The sequence below is a fragment of the Ornithodoros turicata genome, unplaced genomic scaffold (genome assembly GCF_037126465.1).
Source record: "Ornithodoros turicata isolate Travis unplaced genomic scaffold, ASM3712646v1 Chromosome170, whole genome shotgun sequence".
Classification (NCBI taxonomy): Eukaryota; Metazoa; Arthropoda; class Arachnida; order Ixodida; family Argasidae; genus Ornithodoros; species Ornithodoros turicata.
The window spans coordinates 42,179-64,839 of record NW_026999327.1 but is presented as its reverse complement, the minus strand read 5'-3'; the positions used below and the strand labels follow the sequence as shown (position 1 = coordinate 64,839).

The following is a 22,661-nucleotide window of genomic DNA, read 5'->3' as shown; positions in this document are numbered from 1 at the left end:
AAGAAAATTTGTGCGAAACCGTGCTCCATTATGACGTTACCGAAATTATAGCTAAAAAGGCGTGCGCCATGCACGCTATTACACCTTTAAAGGCGTGAAAAGATTTAGAGTGTACTTGAGCGTGACTTGCAACCTGCGTCAACAACAGGCGTTTCCCGAAGTGTTGACATCCTGGTCGGAGCAGACAACTACTGGCGTCTTGTAACGGGACGAATTCTGCGACATCCCTGCACCCGACTACCAAGTCATCCACGTAAAAGCTGGTGGAAAGTCGTGCAGCAGTGGCTGGGTAACGATGGCTGACAGATCTGAAATGGTGCTGCAAGGTGGCCGCGAGGAGGAACGGGCTGGAGGCAGCCCCAAAGGGCACGCATGTCATTCGCCACTCCTGCAATGGCGGGTACAGGTTGGAGGCAGATGGAAGAGACCGTGGAACAGACCGCACAGAAGTGGAGTAGTATACGACTTGCGTTAAACAAGCCGCGGTCCAGTTAGAAACATGGACCCCCTCTGCCCTGCGCGTATTTTTCCCTGCGCGGCGCGTGTGCGGAGGGTTGTCCACGTGATTATCGACGGGGGAGGGCTGCGCGTGCGCTCATCGTAGCATATTTTTCAGCCTGGACAGACTTCTTTCGCCGACTTCACATATTTTTCCGATGCAGCAGGTGAGCGGTTTACATGCAGAGACATGCAAAGAAGGGTCATACACAAAAAAGGACAAGTGAAAATATATTTATTAATGCCATTCAAGTTGAGGTATATTTATTAAAGCCAATAGTGCTGGAAATTGTGCCAATTGTGATGCCAATCAGGTGAAGGAGAAAAACCCAGTCGTAAAACCTTGACCACCTCTAACAGGGCGGCGCTCAGGTGGAGGGCTGCTGTGGTGGGCGGAGCGTGACCGGAGGCTGGCGTGCGCGCTTACCCTTCACCCTGGGCTGACTTCTTTCACCATCTTCCTACTTGGGCCGGCTTCCTTCCCGCGACAGGTGGGCGTCGCGTGGCCGGAGGGCTGTGTGCGCATTTACCATTCAGCCTGGGCCGCCGACTTTCGTCATTTTTCAGCCTGGGCTGCCGACTTTCGCCATTTTTCAGCCTGAGCCGACTTGAATCATATTTTTTCCAGCTACAACAGGTGTGCAGTAGGCTGTTTACATGCAAAGGATATTCATATATATATTTATTAAAGTCGTTAGGAATTATGTTATGACTCTGCGTGAATGGGAAAAACTTAGCGAAAAAATCTGAAATAGAAGGAACACTAGGAACACAATACACGTAACAACACTTATTACAGGTATGATACATTAGCATTCAACAAACAGAACTAATGATATCTGACCTGATTTGATGAAGACAGGTGCCATTAGATGTATGGAAGACCACGGAACACGAACGACAAGAGGAAATAAAATCTATACCAATACAAAGAAGATATTCTTAATCAATACAATTACAATCAAATTACAAGTTATATTATAAAAAGTCTGAGACCTGAGAACCATCATATCTGTCAGAACATTTCGAGCGCAATATGGAATCTCAATTTTATATTTGAACATTACTCAACTTTTAATTTCTTATTAAGTGAACAGCATAGACGTAAGGAAATAACGAGAAACAACACAATCAACAGCTACAATTAATAGAGAGCCAAAACCTGCGCACCATCCAACACATAGAGAAATAATAGCTAATCAATCTATCAAAGGCGAAATAGCACAAACTTAACAATATAGCACAGACTTAACGCTGAACAACAGAGGAACACGCGGCGACACGTAAAAAACAACAGAGGAAAATAATCTATCATTGAACCATCATAAAATCGATCAATATACAATTTTCATTCTAACAAACACTACGAACCTTGATGGAGATATCCAAGACGTAGAAAATATGCACTGTTTTCATTCTTTTCCTCAAAGCCAGGAGTTTTTATGTCGCTATCTGTGTGACCATAGCACCGCGCATGCTTTATCACTCAAAGGGTTAGGGGCTATATTACTTCGTCCAGCAAACGGGACGCTCTAGAGGTCAGATAAGAGAGTTCAAAGGCGATATATTTTATTGTGCAGCGCAAATAGATGTCGATATCACTGGCTGGGGTCACTATCTTTTCGCATCCTTTCCCTGAAACGGAAATCTTTCGTCAAAGTGGTTGACAAGTCGGTTAAGTTTGTAGAGATGCGATATTGTTATTGAAGATGTAGAGAAAGTCCAAATTATTAATTGGTAGCAATGATTTAATTACATCAATTTTTGGTAATATCTTGCAACAGAAATTTCTAATGAACCACACAGAAATATCAAATGTGAAATGCAACTCAGAGTTATGAGGCATTCCCATCTTAGAGATACTTACTTATGTCATTCGAGTGAACAATTGAAACAAATGCAAGACAATAATTATTTCAGGCAGTACTCATAGAGTATCAGACGAGTGAATACTTGAAACAAAGCCAAAACAATAATTCTCACGACAGGTCGAGATTATAGCATTCTAAACCAGTTAATAAAATTTTAATCAAGAAAATAAACATAGATATGCTTTTAATTAAGTGTAGATGTGCAATTGAAAACAGAAGAGACAATTGCTCTACATTGAAAAGATGGACAGATTTTGTACTCGATACCATAAGTCATGGGAAGATGTGATAAAAAACTGCTTCGAAAAGGAGGAGCCGCGAAACGATTTCATTATCGCTGCATTTCAATACGTCCTAGATATGGTCGTATTCGGGGATATGGTACAAACTACAGAACTGAAGGTGCAAGAATTTATATGCCGAATCTACAATACTTATAAAAATATCTGCACATCATCATCGGAAGGGCCACTAGGATTGATGGCGGAGTTTTTGAGATTTGCTAATGAAGAATTGAAATACACTAGACCAGATGTAATTGTAATCATTGCAATGGGCATTGCGTACATCAAGAAAGCAGTCAGATCAAATTATCATATACAAGCGGTCTATATCGCACGATTCATTACGGATTTGTTGAAATTACACATATCTGAGATGGAAAGTACATAAAATCTTATCACGTGATATATTCCACTACCACGGCAACGCAATTATTTTCTTCTACCAGTCTCTGCAACGATGTCGAATCAACAGAAGTTCAATATTGTCGTGCAAGGTCTGATGTATTATCACCTTTTGAAACTCAACAAACATATCAATTGCGGTGGACCACCGGACGATTTTCATCTAATACTCTCTTGTACGCCATTCAAGAATCTTCATACAAAGAAAGGAAACATCAATAAGAGACTGTGCAAGTTCATCGCCACTAAGTGCAAGTTGTTGAAGCAATACAAACACGGCGACAACATAGCGCCTGCGTTAATCAACGTTGGATTCAAGCGCCCAATAATCAGAATAAACTATTTAATGTCTTCGGAATTCATCAATGAAGACAACAAACGAAAACTTCAGAGTTTGAAATAGAACTGTAATTTATCGAAATAAACAAGTGTATAACTGAAACAATAAATGTAATCTTTGTCATCATCACAATGAAAAACACTTTACATTTAGCATGGCTAGACTGGGAACAATGATCGCCAAGGAAACGAATATTCCACAATTTGTGTAAGAATTCTCATATGGAATACGTGCTATGCAAATTTACTCTGCGTCTGGCAACAACGAGTGCCGAGATTTAGTCAGCCATCTTTGTGTTGTCGACCCAATCGTCCCGGTAAACGTACTTCTATCGCAGTCTATCGGCTCTACGATGACTGCTCGACTGCGTTTTCCATCTTTTGGCCATGACATGTGGAAAAACGACTTGGAAGTTCTGCCCTGTCTGTCAGATGATACGCTGGGAGGCTTGTGCGCGCTGGCAGAGCCGTCGGTCCGGCAACAGAAGAAATCTTACGTCGTCACCGTCGAGGCGTACGCCCAATCTTCGTCGATATTTACAAACGCGTGCGACATCAGGTACGTAACGTTTTTTGCTCTTCTGAAGTTAAGCGTTCGTAGATCATGACGACGCGGGAATATTTGAGACCAGAGCCTGCATTTTCGCACGGTTTAGCAAATATGCGTATAACCGCTGCTACTTGCTTGTCGTAGGCGCACGTTAAGCCTGTGGAATGGTTCCATATTTTACAATGCAATATGTGTGAAGCGTCTCGATTAAGGAGGGACACGTCCCGCTTTGCTCCCACTATTTTCAACGGAGTAGGCGCGGTTTGCAAATGCCTGTGTGTGAGGTATCCGCCCAACGTGAAAATTTACTCGCTCACTTGTTCACGTTTGACATCACTTTTGCGTAACGGGAGAGCCACTTCTGTCAATATTTTGAGCAGCAGGTATGATAAGCCTAATCGTCTCGTTCCTTTGACGTGGACGAAACGGTTCCGGGACATTTCATCGAACATCGTTTCGTCGAAAAATTGGCGTTTCATTGAACGCCGATTCATTGACACTTTGACATTGAGACATTACATCTGCTCTCTTACAGTCGTGGCACCATATATGCTCGGGCAACTTGCTACATGAGCCAGAGGAAAACTGGACCGGAGTATAAAGTACAGCTGAAATTTGAAAGCTGTTCAGTAACCGATGCATACTGTGACTGCGCTATTGGAAAGGAGAGCCCATGCAGTCATGTCCTTGCGGCAGTACGACTGCTTATTTTGTTGAAGAAGAAAGGGTACAAGGAGGCACCACCGGAGCTGTCATGTACCGCGCTACCTCAACAGAGGAGGCGTCCTCGTCGTCAAAATATTGGACCGATGAGGGTACGGGACGTAGATTGGAGGAGCACCCGTGAAGGTGGTGTACTTCTGCCAATGCCGGTGCGGCTGTTCGATGCGCAGGCCAGGAGTATGGACCAACAGCACAAGCTGGAGTCTTTCCAGAAGTTGAGTGAACGTCAAGCTGGCCTTGGGAACCATGACTTCGCTGCTGTGCTGCGGGCTGCAAGGAGTTCTTTCGGCAACACGAAGCTTGGAGTGGCGCCTCCTTCCTCACCATTGACCTACCAGCAGGTAAGCCTGCCTGCAAACTTTAAGGCGTGGATTGCTGCTGACATCTCGGCAGGGTCCAGTATGGTCAGCTCTGTGCCGGAACTGCCACTCTTCTGCGGAGCAACACAGTATGTCTTCCCGGACGGGCTCGCCACAGAAGAACAAAGTATACTGATGGTAAGTGTATGACTTTGTTCATACCCTTACATGTATCTTTGCATATCACGTGTGTGCTTACATTGTTGGAAATTGTGCAGATAACAACAAACACAATGCAGTGGAAGGAAATCTTCTACACTTCGAAAGAAGCTACTGGAATGGTCACTGAGCCAGCTGCAGGACTCAAACCACATATTCTATGCTACGGGTCAAGGGCTGTGCTTTTTAGCAACCTGGCCACCCTCGAAAATGAGTCATTTGGAGGGTCAAGCACATGCTTTCGCCTCGATACATACTCCACTGTTCCGTGCAGATCTTTCGCACAGGCACCATGGGTCCATGCACATAGAACTTTGAGACTGTTCTCGTTGTCAGTATCAATAACCTGGGTCATGCTCTCTGCAAAAGTGACAACAAATGATACCATATTCCCCTTCATCAGACTGCATGCTGGAGTAGGCCAAGACGAACTGGCACGCTGCAAAACCCCATATTTGATGGCATTCGGGTGTAAGGTACCAACTTTCGGAGTCACAAAAACTGTCCTCCCTGGACAACACTCTTAAACCCGTACCTTTTATTGTAACTTTTAGAAACATGTAACTTCTATATAGACGTAGATTTCGAGATTTCTTATAGGTTACACCACTGTAACGTATATTTAGAGGTTAAAAGCGACCAAGGTCATGTCTTCACAACACGAATAGAAGTTACATCTCGGAAAAAACAAAAACAGCTTGTTGTAACTTATAAATGTACCCTCTACTCCGACACTGTAACTTCTAAGCGAAATCTCCAACGATAATCTCTTTGTTAGTTTCTTATCGTTTCTTTTCCTTTTGTTTTTCAGCATAATGCCGCGTTTCAGCCTCCCATTCGAGACGACAGTTGCGAATCTACGCTGTTATTTTTTATCTGTTTCAGCGTCACCTATACGTCAACTACATGTTATCAATGCTGTATGAACACAGATTATATGTTCGCAGTCTGAAATACTGATAGTATGTTTCTTTCTAAAGGGTGGAAAACAATTGTCAATGCCGCAACCACCAAGATTTCTGATTTCGCTGCGTAGCCGAGCCTGGTCTAGGTCTATCCACACTGAGAGCGGTTTCCTTGAAACGCTTAACGCTCGTCGTCCGTCCGTTAACAAGTGTAATCTGTTTTAATCAGTGGTTTTCCTCCCGTTTATCATAGTATCGTCAGGAACAACGGAAAAGCTAGATGTCGCTAGCAAACAAGTATATTTTCGGTGTTCTCAGGGGAAAGTGTAGTGAGTGCGAAGATTGCAAAGAATATATAACCGAAAACGAACGTCACCACCGCAGCCCTAATTCACACACTTCATACACTGGGTAAGTGTACATTTTGTGCTAGGTACGTGCGTTATTTTGATAGCAAGAGCTCTTAGCGAAGGTTTGTTGTGATTATGGCAAGCGTTTTGCGGTCCTGCATATGAACGCCACTTACGCTTGCTACTTTTCTGCTCTTACTTGGTCGCCAAGTCAATACACCGGCGTGCATTTTGCGAGCTGCGGATATATGCATCGAGATATATAATTCGCAGCTTCCTACTTGTTGTATTCTTACGATATTCTAAGACTCAATCGCGGAGTGAACGCCTTCCCGCATTTATGCTGCTTTGTACCTTGTGCTTTGTACGGATTTGAATGGTTCCGTAAATGTTACTCTCATTGCCCAAACTTTTGTTCCCAGGATCCCACATGCAGGTTCACATACCGTCACCAGCGCAATGCAGTACCTCACAAACTCGTCCCAGAGCGCCTCCAACGCTGATAACGCAGTAATGTAGTGTCTCCTGCGTTACTGTACACTCATATTCCTCAAGGTTGTGTGCGTTTTATGTAATACTGCATTGCCATTTGCGCTCGCCTCTGCAACACGAATGTGGAATAATTTTTTTTTCTGCTGCAGTTCTCCATTTCGTTGGGTGTGTTCAGCTTAGCAAACATAGGTCAGTTGTTTTGACTCGCTAGCTTCCTCGCACTTTTATGCATTGCTTCTCACTTAGAAGAAAGATAGTTCTTTTTTCCACATACATGGTAAAGCGACCATGGTTTCTCCTCACACCAGAATCGCACTTGTGCACAATGTGTCACCTCTCGACAGACTTCTGTTTTTGTAATATTCATATGTTCAAGATCTCCTTTTCTGCTGGTTCATTTTGGTACCTTGGTGTGTTCTGTAAATGTCTGTCCATATCCCACGCACAGGGTGTTTGTTTTTATTTGCATCACACCAGCGCTCATTTGACAGGTGGGTTATGTTAATTTTCGCAAATTAACCCATCCGTAGTTACAAACATTTCCGACATTTCCTGACGCATGTGTTTGTAACTACGGATCGATTAATTAGCAAAGATTCACATAACCCACCTGCCCAATGAGCGCTACTCTGTTGCGAATAAAAATGAACATCCTGTATAAAAAGCCGCACGTTGGCGTAACCTTTACGGGCAGGTGCTGGATTGAAGGCCGTAACCTCTAATTAGTGGGTTTCCTTGTAACTTTTATAAAAGGGGTCGCTCAGAGGGTACCTGGTAGCTTCTGAAATAGAGGGTAAAATATTGCGATTTTTTACCCTTTACTAAAGGGTACGGAGTTAAGAGTGAACCCAGCGTATACCGGCTAATGCGGGGGAAATACGGCAGGTGTGCAGTGAGGGGGCGCTTTGGGGTCAAAAGGCCCCTGAAACCGTACCTTTGGTAGTGCATTTGGGAAAGGGTAAAAGAGGGTGAGTCCTACCCTGCCATATAAACCTCCCATACAGCCCCTCTTGACATTTTTTTCTGGCTACAGCATTGGAATATGGTAATAGTCATGTAGAGCCTGGTTGTCTTTCCTTCCCGCGACGATATTCTCTTCGGTCTCGATGTTCTATGCTGTTTGACCCAAGGATGATCGATGGCAGTTGTCCCAAATTTTAACACATCACTCTTCACAACGTCTGGTTCAAAATTGATATTCACTCTTTTTGCTTTTGCCAGGACATCAGTGTATCAGTGGAAGAGGCCAGGGTGCTGGAGCAGAACTCGAGGCAGCAGGCACTTAGTGCATGCTGGCATCAAGGGCGCCTACACAGACTCACGTCATCGTGTTTCGGTCAGGTGACAAGGAGAACAGTGTGGAGCGAGAAAGGCCTGCGGAACCTCATCGAGCCAAAGGACCTCTCACGAGTACGTGCCATACAGTACGGGCGGAAAAATGAAGGGCCGGCAGCAGAACGCTATGCCGAAGTTATGAAGCGCTGTGGCCACAATGTCTCACTGCGACACAGCGGTCTCATCGTCCATCCGGGGTGCCCGTGGCTAGGTGCCAGTCCTGATAGATTTGTGTACGACCCGGAGGAGCGCACGTATGGCGTCCTGGAAATCAAGTGCCCATATTCCTTGAAAGACACTGATCCAGATATCTCTACACTGCAGCTATTGTGCATGAGTGTTAGTGAGAATGGGGAGCCAAGCCTCAAAAGGAACCACGAGTACTACGCTCAAGTAGTCGGACAAATGGCATTAACAGGATGTCAGTGGGCTGACTTTGTTGTGTTCTCCAAAACCTGGATTGCTATCGAGCGCATCAGGTTCGATGAACATGCATGGAGGGACATGAAGTCAAAACTTGACAAGTTTTATTTCCCCCATATGCTTCCCTACATTGTGAAGAGCCGGCAGCATCTGCCTTGACCGTGTGTTATGTATTCACTAAGATGTAGTGTGCTTTTCCCCCCTCTGAACTACAAGTACAGATTCCCTTCCTGATAACGCTTACTGAAAACTGCCTGCCCTGACAATCTGACTACGGACACACAGCTCCTATAAATAGCAGAATCCAACTTCTCCTGAACCCTTAACGACAACTGCCTGCCCTCGGAATCTTTGACTACGGACTCACAGCTCCCATAAACAGCAGCATTCAACCTCTCCTCCTCGTGGTGGGAGCTGGGCAACGGGCCCTCTTCGTGGGAGGGCCTGGCTAACGGGGCTCTGAATGCTGAATGCAGCTACTCAAGCCATGCGAACTGTACCACAAGAGGCACGTTTTTGTGTCAATGTGTATAGCATGAAAATGGCCTGCCTCTCTCACTAAAATTGTGTCATTTATGAAAGAATGCGTTATCTAGACTATCCCAACAAATGCGTTTTCCCTGCTTTCAAACATGCTCTATCAACGCTTCTCCCAGCCTGCTTTTGTGTGCTGTCCGAATGCTGATGTCTTTCTAACACCATGGGCATATTGTCAATTTGTGATTTAATTTTCTCCTGCTTTCCATGCCACTGTGCTACCCTACCACTTCAAAGCATTAATAAAGTCCTCGTGACGTGCTGCACAAACTCTGGATGCCTTTAGCACAGTTCCATGAATGATTCTGTAGAGGAGTCAACAACAACTTTATTTTTGACCTTGGAGAGTGGGGAGTTTCATCGCCACAGGCGATACTCTACCCCATTGCGGTGGGAATGTGGGGAATAAAATAACGAGCCCCTTCACAATAACGATCGAAGTCCGATGGTGTCCAGAAATGTCAGAAGAGCTTTGAGCGCAGAGCGTTACTGGGCTGGATTGGGCCAGGGACCAAGCAATTTCGATAGGGAGAAGGGGCGAGAGTCCAGCTGACGAAGAGACTCGGAGAGTGTGATTTGGGAGGGTTGGTAGTGAGGGCAATGAAGAAGAATATGCTCCAGATCCTCAAGAGCACCACAGTGGCAGCAGGTGGGAGAGTCAACTTGTCTCAAGCGGTAACGCCACTGAGCTGTAAAGGCCACATGGAGGCACATTCGGTGGATTAATGCAGCATCTTGACGGGAGGTGTTTCGTGGCAAAAATGTCGGTTGTCCGTTGGCGGGAAGCCAGGGGTGTCTCTAGGCGTCGCAGAATTGAACGGCGGTCTCCTCCCAGCAGAACAATACTGGTCTGTTTCCGATACGAGAGTGCTGCTTGTGCGGCGCTGTCGGCCTGCTCGTTCCCCACGACACCACAATGGGCTGGAACCCACTGGAGAACTAGCCTGTGGCCTGCTGCGTAGATAGTGTGGTAAGCTATTAACACATCTGTGACTAGGGGTGCGGATGGGCCTCGTATGCCGGAATTTTCAATTCCTTGAAGTGCAGATTTGGAGTCTGTAAAGACTGCCCATTCCCGGGGTGTAAAATCAGCGATGTGTTGCAGAAAGAAAAGGATGGCATAAAGTTCCGCAACTGTGGAGGAGGTTGGATGTGAAAGGCGTCTCCCGTGCACTACGCCTTCGGATGTCCTGTAGAGCAGTCAAACGTCAGCTCTCTTATTCATTTTGCTGTTTCTTGTGATGCAAATAACATGGAAGGGCATCATGGATATGCCACATCCTGTTGATTTCAAAGGTGCACCAATTTTTTTTCTTCTGTAACTGCACTACTTCAGTGTTGAATTAAAGGGCTTTGAAAGTTTGCAAGAATAGCGTCACAGTGTCACACAAGAATAGTGTCACAGTCCAGATTTGGTTGATGACAGGAGCCAATGAAAGTGGGATTGGCCTGTCGAAGATGTGGTACCCCTTGATGCGCTGTATTCGTCGCTCCACACGTATCCGTAGGGAAGCAATCTCTTGTGTTCGAAGCACTTCTTCCCTTGAGAATGTCCCATCTCTCAGAAATGGGGGCATATTCAGAAGTACAGGGTGTGTGCAGAAAAACATGACCCGCATTTAGGCACATAGCTTGTTGCCTACCTAACTAACGAACTTCCGGTGGCGCACGATGGCGCATTTATGCGTGTGAAATCTGTAGAAAAATTGTGGAAGCCATACCCAGCTTAAAAAATAAACGGAACAACGAAAACGTCGGCTTCCGTGCATCAGAATAGGGCAACATGGTGGACAACAGGGTGTATGTGAAAGGGCAACATGGTGCACGTAGGAGAGTTGTGTTCAAGTACCGCTAGGGGAGCTATCGGTGCATAAATCGAAACGATGTCCCACATGGATGCTCATCGGTAGTACCCCTAGCGGTGCCTGCACACAACTCTCATGAGACGGAAATGCACTACAATGCACTGTCATGACCGCCCTATTCTAATGCATGGAAGCCCATGTTTTCGCGCTCTGTTTATTTTTTTACACTGAGTATGGCTTCCAGGATTTTTTTGTACGCTATAATACGCCGTCGTGCGGCTAAGTAGACAACGAGTTACATGTAAAAATGCGGGTCATGTTTTTCTGCACACACCCTGTACTCCCTTCTTTTCCAAGAGGTCCGCAATCAGAAAACCCTTGTCCGCCATTGCGACATCATTTTCTTCGAAATCTGGCCCCAGGAACTCATTCCGTGAGACGCACTTTCTGTCTCACGTAGATCCCGTGAACAGCTCGGACACAAAGCTGACCAATCCATTTGGTGACACCCCTATGAGGCCTTTAAATGTGTTTGACGACTTGTAAGACGAGTACTTGCTTGACTGTAGTGACAGAGATGAAGGCACTTCACAGCGTATTTCGGTCGCATCAAGGATCACCCTTGTTGAAGCATATTTGTGCAGAAACTCTGTCGGCATTGTTGCATCGATGACTTCCCTTGGGGCCCAAAGAGGCAGGGTGCAGAGCTTGGCATACATGAAGTTTATCCATGATGTGCATATCCTGGATACCGCAGATTGTGTGACGCAAAACCTGTGACCTAGGTCAGCCTCAAGCAGACCAAGTCGCTGTCGAACTAAGACCAAGAAGAGTTCATCTTCTACACTAAGTTTTCTTTTCCGGCCTGCAGTAGACCTTGTTGTACTACTGCTGTCCTCAGTGCGCAAAACATTACAGCCACGTTCACCTGGGTCCAAGAACTCCATCAAACTGATGAACTGTTCATAGCAGGGCAAACCGGTGTAAAGCATGAACTTCATCTGAGTGCTTGAGCTTTTCGAGGGGAAAATTTGATGTCCTTTGTTTTTCTTCGTCAAGCTGGCACGCTAGAGATTCATTTTGTGCCCGCAGTTCGTGGATGGCTGCCCTGGCAGATGTAAGCTGTTCCTCTAAGGCAGCACGCTTGTCTAGAAGTTTCAATATTTCTTGATCCTTCCCTACGATGATAGATAGCAGATGCTCCTGCCCCTCTGTGCCTGGGGCATTAAGGGCAGGTTCGATAGGGTTGTCGCCATTCATGTCACTGTCGGTGATGGGTATGTCATATTCCTCGGTCGGAACATCTACGGTTTCGGTTGGCTCTTGTGCTTGACTTGACTGTGCGGCTGGTGATCGTGGTAGCAGTTGTGCAGCACGCTGTTTTGGTGGCTTCCAAAGGCTGCACGGCTTGTTAAACGCAAACACTGATGGCACAGCTGTGTTTCTGAGAAGTCGGTGACCACTGGCAACACCAGGAATAAAGTCAGATGTGCAGAAATGTTTTTAGCACACCTTTGTGTACTTGGTCACACGAAAATCAGGGCCTTCATCTCTCTTTATGGCGATGATCCACTTCTTGAACTGTGTGCCGTCTTTAGGGAAACGATGAAAAGATACCTGCATTGCAAAAGGACACAAAATGTACTCAGTGACGATGATAAGAGGGAATACTTGGACGCCACAATGTAACCTTGGCTATCACGAGATGACTTCTCATCCAATAAAAAGATGACTAACGCTAGGGTCAGTACTAAAGACATTCGCGGCTCTGCGGAGCAAAACACTGCCACTGCTGCAGGTTTAATATCGGCGCAGCTGTATTCACGTGTCGCTACATTCCGTGCATGAATATGGCATAAATTAATAGAACCACGGTCCCTCAATACTCTTTCTGGTCAGGGAACTCCCGAGAAAAGTTCGCTTAGGGCGCCCCGACGACACGTGGCCGGCTCTAAAGCGAAACGCACCGCCCCGAAAATATTGTCGCCACCGGCGTGCCAGCTCGGAAGATCTCTCATTGGCTGCGCATTATATGTATAAGTATTTGGATGCTCATTGGTCGCCAAGAACTGGCGTCAGTTTCCTTCGCGCTGATTGGGCGAGAGTCATTTGATTGAGGAGCGAGCCAAGCGAGCGTCCGAACGCGCGAACGCGAACCGCTCAACGGAAGGACTCCGACGCTGACTGTGTGTAATAGTTGCGATTTACATTCTGGAAACTTAGCACTGCTACATTGCTTCGTGAAAACACAATGGCAGATTCAACTAGTCATCACGGCAACAGAAAGAGGAAGAAGAACATCTCAGGACGTCCTTGCACGGCCAAAGGATGTACAAATCGCACGCATGGAAGCCGACATTCATTCTTCCGATTTCCCATCGATGAACGGTAAGACAAGTTTTGTTACTTTCCATTGAATGACAAAATGCAGGTCTATCGTGTGAAGTCTACTACGAGTCATCGATTGGCGTTTGAGGCGTTTCATAATGAGAGTTGCGCTCGGACGCCGCTGTCAGATTATGTGTTCTCGTTATACTCCATGTGTCACTATCACATGCATAGCTGTTATTCATTTAGCGTGATACACGGATGCTTGTGACACGTGTGTTGTGGTGTTCAAATAGGAAATCTGCGTGGATCGCCTATGCACAACGCCCTGAGCTGAACCTGAACGATTTGGCAGGCTCAGCTCTAAGTTGTAGGCTTTTGTGTGGCGAGCACTTCTCACCGGACTGCTTCATCTCTCGTGCCAAAGTACGGTTGAAGAAAACAGCTTGTCCGACAGTTCCGCTGCAGGGTGAGGTTTTTCACTTCAGTTGTGCATGTATGTTTTAGTTATACCCTAATTAGATCAATCTGTAGGCAGTGGTTGTGGAACTGGACGAGGTACATATGTGGGGACGGTGTGAACCACACGTCCATCCAAGTCCATCTGTAGACGTTCGAAGGTTGCATGTGGGCAGGTTTGAATATGACGGTTTTTTTTTCCTTTTAGGACAAGCCAGTACTTCACTGCAGAGACAATGGCCTGGGCTACTTGCACTTGATTATGGTAATTTCATCCATTTTGTGCATCACGTTTCATGCATAATCAGTGGTTTACCAAGAATTTCGTCCCTGGGGGGGGGGGGGAGTTTTGACAAAATAATGCACAATCTCACAAAATTGTAGTGGGATCTCCTCCAATTTTCTTGTTTTTTTTTGGAGGGGGGGGCTGTAGGGGGTTCTCCATAGATCACTGTTAATTCCTAGTAAAGTCAATGATGTGCCCTGTTGCTTCTTTTGTTGCACTTTTCCTCTGCATAACAGGTTTATATATCTTTTCATACACACTTTCACTATATTGACAGCAGTAACACAAATATTGTGATTGACAGTGGGACAGGTTGCTAACTATGCCTCTGTGGTCATTCTCCTTTAGATATGCCTCTTCAATCACAGGAGCAAACACAGGAGCCTCATGGTGCATCAGATATGCCAGTGGAAGGTTAGTTGCTCTCACATCTCTCTACTGTAACACATACGTAATTTTCTTTTTCTAAATGCTTTTTTCCGGTTTCACCACCTTCATCTGTTTCATGTTTTAATCATTATGTGCGTGGTACTCCATTTGCTGGGTTGTGTCACTGCCTAAAACAACGGTGGTCCTTTCTTGAGCACTTGCATGTTCTAGGACATTTACACTAAAGTACTAATCACAATAATGACAGTAATAATGCATATTGTGTTTGAAATGAGAGGTAAATATGCCGCTGTGTCAATTCTTCTTTAGATGTGTCTCTTCAGTCACAAGAACAACCACAGGAACCCTGCGTTCTTTCGGAGCCACCTGGCACACCTGACACACCAGTTTCCCCACCTTCACCTGTTCCAAGACCATCTCATGTTCCTATACCATCTACCAATACCTTAACAGGTGTTTTTTTTTTTGCCACAGCATTTTCATGGAATTCCTGCTCGCTTTTGTATTTTTTTTTAGATCCTTGCAGCAGTGTGGGTGATACACCAACCACTGCAAACCTGGACCGGCTGTCACCACCCAGTGAGTGTCCTTACTCAACATTTCTCTTGGTTTATTTTAAGTACTTTTTTTTTCCTTTACAGCCCTTGGAGGTGCCGACATTTGCTCCCAGTCACCTGTGTTGGCTCCTGATTCATTGGGTTCATCTGGTATGTGGTCATTTACCATTATGCTGCCTGTACGAATTATTTGCCTACTGAGAACGAAATGGTAGCAGTAAAGAGAATATTCATTCTAACGAAAACCAGTAGAAAATCGCTGTCTAACAATGGCATTGCAAAGTGGGTAAAATAATTTGCATCTTGGTGACGGCTATGCTCAAGGTTGGGAGGTAATGGGTTCGGAATCCTACCACTGGCTCTGCAGGTTGAGGTTTTACATGGGCTTTTTAGCAGTTCATCCAGACGAATGACGGCGTAGTTCCCCCTTGTACACCCAGTATGCATATTAATTTCTCCTGTTCCACCGTCTTCAAGCCTCTGAGCCTTCAAGCGAGACATACGTCCCCTGACATTGGTCCTGCTGATCTAAATGCGCGCTTTGCATATGCAGGACACTTGGTTGAATTGTCCAACGTCCAAAACGTCCAACTGTAGCAACTGCAGTGAACTACTCAGAGGGACACAGGATGACCTTCAGGACCCTTCTAGTGTGTTTCTTTATTTGCGTGCTAATGAACAAACCTGTGTCCCTTCAAGTGCCTTCTTTGAATATTATCAGAAACTGGAGACGACATTTCAGGCAAATGTTGGTGACATATTGCACAAGAAAAATGTAAAGGCAAACTTGCTGCACATCTTAAAGCAGTCCAGTCGTGAACCCTTTTGTGATGTAGTTTGCATGACGAAATTCCATTCTATGTTTGTCGTCCTATACGCATAGAGAACCACTTAAAGGGACGGCCTCGTACACCCTGGCCTATCCACAAAGCGTACCATTCGATTCCTCATATCTGAAAACGTAATACCGTGAATTCGCTCGTCCAGAATCGTCACGATTATTAAATAAACGAATTAAGTTGATAAGAACAGCGCCAGCGCATTGCGATTTCTGTTGGCAACATCCGCTACGATGGCAGACCGCTTATTGGATGAACAAATCGTCTGCTCTCGCGCCTTCTTGCAGCGGTGAGAGCAGACGACTTCCAAAAGGTGCTCGAGGATCACGGCGACGGCAATAAATTTGCTGCATTTGGTCTGGTCAAACGAAAGACGCGTATTGTAAAATGTGGCCGAACAACAATGTCAATACGTCTCGCATCTTCATTTCGAGCGGCAGCTTACGTGGATGACTCCACCTAAAGGCAGTTGACGCTTACTAACCTGTCTCGTATCGTTCGGTATTTTGAGCACTTCTAGTTCGTCTTACCTGCGAAAAGAATATTCCGTACGGAAGTGGTGGAAACGTAACCCGGGTGTATAACAACTCTTTTGTCGACGACAATGTGACGAAAGTGGATATAGAAAAGCACCTGCTGGGAGTCACACACTCGAAACATCTTCAACAAAAGGTCGGATTGTCACACGCGCGTGCGTGTACTCCGCACGTTTCGTTCACGATGCATATGAGGTAAGAGACGTTCTGCGGTCACGATATGTATGGGACGGCGCCGGACGCAGCTCGAACTAAAAGATGTCGGCCGTCACGCAGTCAACTGTTAGCGGCAACGGTGTCCAAAAGAACTGGATACGCGCAGTATTGAAATGTAGGTATTACTTTGTTGATAATAGCCAAAACTGAACCGCTGTTCCATCTTGCAAATTTGTCATGTACGTCTACGTATTTTTGATATTTTTGAAAGTTTTTAAACAACTCCAAATCTTTTATATTCAACGTGCTGGACATCTTAGTGTGCAACCCCTGACAGAATCAAAATCTGAGCCAGTATGGGCTCACGAACACACCGGTGTAACATGAGCAACAATAAGCCAGACGACATGTAAACATGCTGCAAACTGCTGTTCCATCTTCCAAATTTGTCATGTACGTCTAGGTATTTTTGATATTTTTGAAAGTTTTTAAACAACTCCAAATCTTTTATATTCAACGTGCTGGACATCTTAGTGTGCAACCCCTGACACAACCAAATCCTGGCCAGTATGGGCTCACAAACACACCGGTGTAACATGAGCAACAATAAGCCAGACGACATGTAAACATGCTGCAAACCGCCGTTCCATCTTACAAATTTGTCATGTACGTCTAGGTATTTTTGATATTTTTGAAAGTTTTTAAACAACCCCAAATCTTTTATATTCAACATGCTGGACATCTTAGTGTGCAACCCCTGACAGAATCAAAATCTGAGCCAGTATGGGCTCACGAACACACCGGTGTAACATGAGCAACAATAAGCCAGACGACATGTAAACATGCTGCAAACCGCTGTTCCATCTTGCAAATTTGTCATGTACGTCTAGGTATTTTTGATATTTTTGAAAGTTTTTAAACAACTCCAAATCTTTTATATTCAACGTGCTGGACATCTTAGTGTGCAACCCCTGACACAATCAAAATCTGAGCCAGTATGGGCTCACGAACACACCGGTGTAACATGAGCAACAATAAGCCAGACGACATGTAAACATGCTGCAAACCGCTGTTCCATCTTACAAATTTGTCATGTACGTCTAGGTATTTTTGATATTTTTGAAAGTTTTTAAACAACTCCAAATCTTTTATATTCAACGTGCTGGACATCTTAGTGTGCAACCCCTGACACAATCAAAATCTGAGCCAGTATGGGCTCACGAACACACCGGTGTAACATGAGCAACAATAAGCCAGACGACATGTAAACATGCTGCAAACCGCCGTTCCATCTTACAAATTTGTCATGTACGTCTAGGTATTTTTGATATTTTTGAAAGTTTTTAAACAACTCCAAATCTTTTATATTCAACGTGCTGGACATCTTAGTGTGCAACCCCTGACAGAATCAAAATCTGAGCCAGTATGGGCTCACGAACACACCGGTGTAACATGAGCAACAATAAGCCAGACGACATGTAAACATGCTGCAAACCGCTGTTCCATCTTACAAATTTGTCATGTACGTCTAGGTATTTTTGATATTTTTGAAAGTTTTTAAACAACTCCAAATCTTTTATATTCAACGTGCTGGACATCTTAGTGTGCAACCCCTGACAGAATCAAAATCTGAGCCAGTATGGGCTCACGAACACACCGGTGTAACATGAGCAACAATAAGCCAGACGACATGTAAACATGCTGCAAACCGCTGTTCCATCTTGCAAATTTGTCATGTACGTCTAGGTATTTTTGATATTTTTGAAAGTTTTTAAACAACTCCAAATCTTTTATATTCAACGTGCTGGACATCTTAGTGTGCAACCCCTGACACAATCAAAATCTGAGCCAGTATGGGCTCACGAACACACCGGTGTAACATGAGCAACAATAAGCCAGACGACATGTAAACATGCTGCAAACCGCTGTTCCATCTTACAAATTTGTCATGGACATCTACGTATTTTTGATACTTTTGAAAGTGTTTAAACATTTCCAAATCTTTTATATTCAACGTGCTGGACATCTTAGTGTGCAACCCCTGACACAATCAAAATCTGAGCCATGGGCTCATGAACACACCGCCGCAACATTAGCAAAAATACGGCTGATCCATCTTGCACATTCGTAATGCACGTCTAGCTATTTTTGATATGAAATACTACAATCATCCATGATGATAAGAGCTTATTCGATGCAGCAGCATGGTCTTTGATGCAGATATGTTGGATGGTCCTGAAAAGGGCTTTTTTTTTCATAGGCCAGGGGTAATTGAAGACGTTGACGTAGATCAGCTTATCCTTGATTTTGTCATTTGCTCCAGGTGTAATGACATGAATGGAAAGCCTTCACTTATCACGTTGACAACCTCCTGCCGCTTGCGGGAATGGATAGAGAGAGCAGCTTTCTTCAGCAGTCTATCCAAGTTCTGATACATATATGACCAAATCTGAAATTTTGCATAACGTACCATGAAACACACATTTTGCAAATAAAAAGCTGTGCAACAAAAACAAACCTTACAACACCTTTCAGGAGAATACAACACCATGTGTACGTGACTGATCGAAACAGGTTCCGGATTGTGCGCACAACACACATGCTGGTATTGGCGAGCAGTGTCTACACACACACCTGCAATGTTTGTACAATTTAGAATGGTGTCACGATCAAGCGGAACATATATACGCAAAAAAGTGCGCTTTTATGGATGAGTCTTAGCCGCGTCAATCGATTCCGGATCATCCACTACTTTCACTGGCTAACCACGTTGTTGTGGCAAAGGGTCAGTAGCTAAAGGTTCATCGACGTCCCCGGTTCTTCAATCGATCGGCGCCGATGAGCTCATCTTCACCGCTTAGTGACAGGGACCCGTCACTATCGCTAAATTTGCTATCAGACATTACGACGTCGCGCGTGACAACTTTCAAGCGCAAAGCACATACACCTCCGACTGTATTGTGCATTGCGCTTCGGTCGCCCAATGGGCGAGCTGCCACCATAAATACCATAACCCAGTAACCCACTAATATCCCTAGGATATCCCTACAAGATCGTGAACGTCCTGAATATCTGGACATCCGTGCGATATCTGTGGGATATCCCAAAAAATCATTCGAGTTTATTTTACTTAGTAAATAACTGATGTCCCAGGGACGTCTGTAGGATATTGCACTTTGGATGTTTGAAAAGCCTGCATCCCCGAGGTATATCTATGCAAGATCTAGTATATACCAGATTTTGTGCACTGATTCAACCATTGAACATCAGTGGGATGTCGCCAGGACGTCGCCTGGAGATATACGGATAAATGTTTCACATTATTTGGACAGCAACTTTTTTCTTCCGCTGAGAGCAAGCAAAAACTTCTGTGAACCTTAACTAGATATGGGGGAACAAGTAAAACCGTTATATATCTCTATCGCTCGCGTGCTGCTGGCCATGCAGCGTATTTATCTGTGCGTGACACTAGCCCAGCAACAGAATTCGATCACTTTTACAGCTCCACTCAGCAGTTCCTCACATTATAGAGAATAGCCTGAGTTAAAAACACAATATTAGACAGGAACGAAAGTCAGAAACTTTATTGGTTATACCTTGAATCTGCACATACACGAATTAACTGCAAAGACGCACCCCCTCACCGTTAGAAATGTGTTACGCCGCAATACTCTTATAATGAACGTGCCCCTACAACTTGTATTTCAGTATATGCTCCAGCACTTCGGCAACAGACGCTATTGTGGATGCTGTGGTCTCCCTCCGCGTACGCGGTGAGGTGGAGGGGGGCGCACAATGGGGGACTGCTCTTGTTTTTAGGACGAGAGCACCTTTAAAGACGTTTACGTTCATTAATTAACATACTATATGTAGGTTACTTTCCTTAATAAAACCGGGGCGTCGTCACTTCTGATGCATCAAGTAAAATAAGCGCACATTATACTGAATTTGAACAGCCAACAATAACGGTTCATAAACGTCCCACACTTGTCCCATTATCCCGAGGTGACATCGCAGGGATATATCTGCGACGTCCAAACAGTGCCCATATCCTGGTCTCCTGTATGTCGCGTGGATATCTATGGGATACTCAGACTGCTCCCAGGGATATCCCATTGTCCAAGATGGGATATCTTACAGACGTCGTCAGGACGTCTGTTGTTTGTTGGGAACCACGTCACATGTGACGTTGCATGAGAGGGAGTAGAATCCAGCTGCGACTTCCGTCGTCTGCTGTCACGGCATATTCCTTCAAATTTCTCGAAAACCACTTCGTTGTTCTGGTTGAAACTTCGCGACTGTATTTCTGTAGCACTCTTGAATATAATTTCAGCTAAGTTTCGGAATCGCTCGATCTGTACGAGACCGTCCCTTTAATGGCTACCGAGTACCGACTAAGCCACTGTGTCGTAGACGGTCCCAACGTGTTGGCATCGAAGTACTGCGACTTCTTTGCCAATACGTCGGGATCGTTAAAAAAATTGGAGTATAGGTGCATTACGAAAAAGCATCTGAAGCTGCAACAATCGACTCGAAAAGCGTTATCTGCAGAATCCAACTAGCGTTATATAACTTACGCGTTACGAAAAAGAATCTGAAGCTGCAACAATATACTCCAAAATACGACACAGGCGCCGACTCGCCTTAATGGCTACCGAGTACCGACTAAGCCACTGTGTCGTAGACCGTCCCAACGTGTTGGCATCGAAGTACTGCGACTTCTTTGCCAACACGTCGGGATCGTTAAAAAAAATGGAGTATTGGAGCATTACGAAAAAGCATCTGAAGCTGCAACAATATGCTCCAAAAGCGTTACCTGCAGCATCCAACTAGCGTTATATAGCTTACGCGTTACGAAAAAGCATCTGAAGCTGCAACAATATACTCAAAAATACGACACAGGCGCCGACTCGCCTTAATGGCTACCGAGTACCGACTAAGCCACTGTGTCGTAGACGGTCCCAACGTGTTGGCATCGAAGTACTGCGTCTTCTTTGCCAATACGTCGGGATCGTTAAAAAAAATTGGAGTATAGGTGCATTACGAAAAAGCATCTGAAGCTGCAACAATCTACTCGAAAAGCGTTATCTGCAGCATCCAACTAGCGTTATATAGCTTATGCGTTACGAAAAAGCATCTGAAGCTGCAACAATCTACTCGAAAAGCGTTATCTGCAGAATCCAACTAGCGTTATATAACTTACGTATTACGAAAAAGCATCTGAAGATGCAACAATATACTCCAAAATACGACACAGGCGCCGACTCGCCTTAATGGCTACCGAGTACCGACTAAGCCACTGTGTCGTAGACGGTCCCAACGTGTTGGCATCGAAGTACTGCGACTTCTTTGCCAATACGTCGGGATCGTTAAAAAAAATGGAGTATAGGTGCATTACGAAAAAGCATCTGAAGCTGCAACAATCTACTCGAAAAGCGTTATCTGCAGCATCCAACTAGCGTTATATAGCTTACGCGTTTCGAAAAAGCATCTGAAGCTGCAACAATCTACTCGAAAAGCGTTATCTGCAGCATCCAACTGGCGTTATATAGCTTACGCGCTACGAAAAAGCATCTCAAGCTGCAACAATATACTCCAAAATACGACACAGGCGCCGACTCGCCTTAAAGGCTACCGAGTACCGACTAAGCCACTGTGTCGTAGACGGTCCCAACCTGTTGGCATCGAAGTACTGCGGCTTCTTTGCCAATACGTCGGGATCGTTAAAAAAATTGGAGTATAGGTGCATTACGAAAAAGCATCTGAAGCTGCAACAATCTACTCGAAAAGCGTTATCTGCAGCATCCAACTAGCGTTATATAGCTTGCGCGTTACGAAAAAGCATCTGAAGCTGCAACAATATACTCCAAAATACGACACAGGCGCCGACTCGCCTTAATGGCTACCGAGTATCGACTGAGCCACTGTATCGTAAACGGTCCCAACGTATTGGCATCGAAGTACTGCGACTTCTTTGCCAATACGTCGGGATCGTTAAAAAAAATTGGAGTATAGGTGCATTACGAAAAAGCATCTGAAGCTGCAACAATCTACTCGAAAAGCGTTATCTGCAGAATC

General features: G+C 44.9%; 1 long non-coding RNA gene across 2 annotated transcripts; it reads left to right on the top strand.

Annotated features, from left to right (window-relative positions):
* Positions 1–14,473: 14,473 nt before the first annotated feature.
* Positions 14,474–15,276, top strand: LOC135372997 (uncharacterized). Of its 2 annotated transcripts, XR_010416207.1 has the most exons (4): positions 14,474–14,519; positions 14,805–14,917; positions 15,012–15,074; positions 15,137–15,276. It is a non-coding gene; the product is annotated as an uncharacterized LOC135372997 (long non-coding RNA). The 2 variants fall into 2 exon arrangements; XR_010416205.1 differs by having other exon boundaries at positions 14,805–15,074.
* Positions 15,277–22,661: the final 7,385 nt, after the last annotated feature.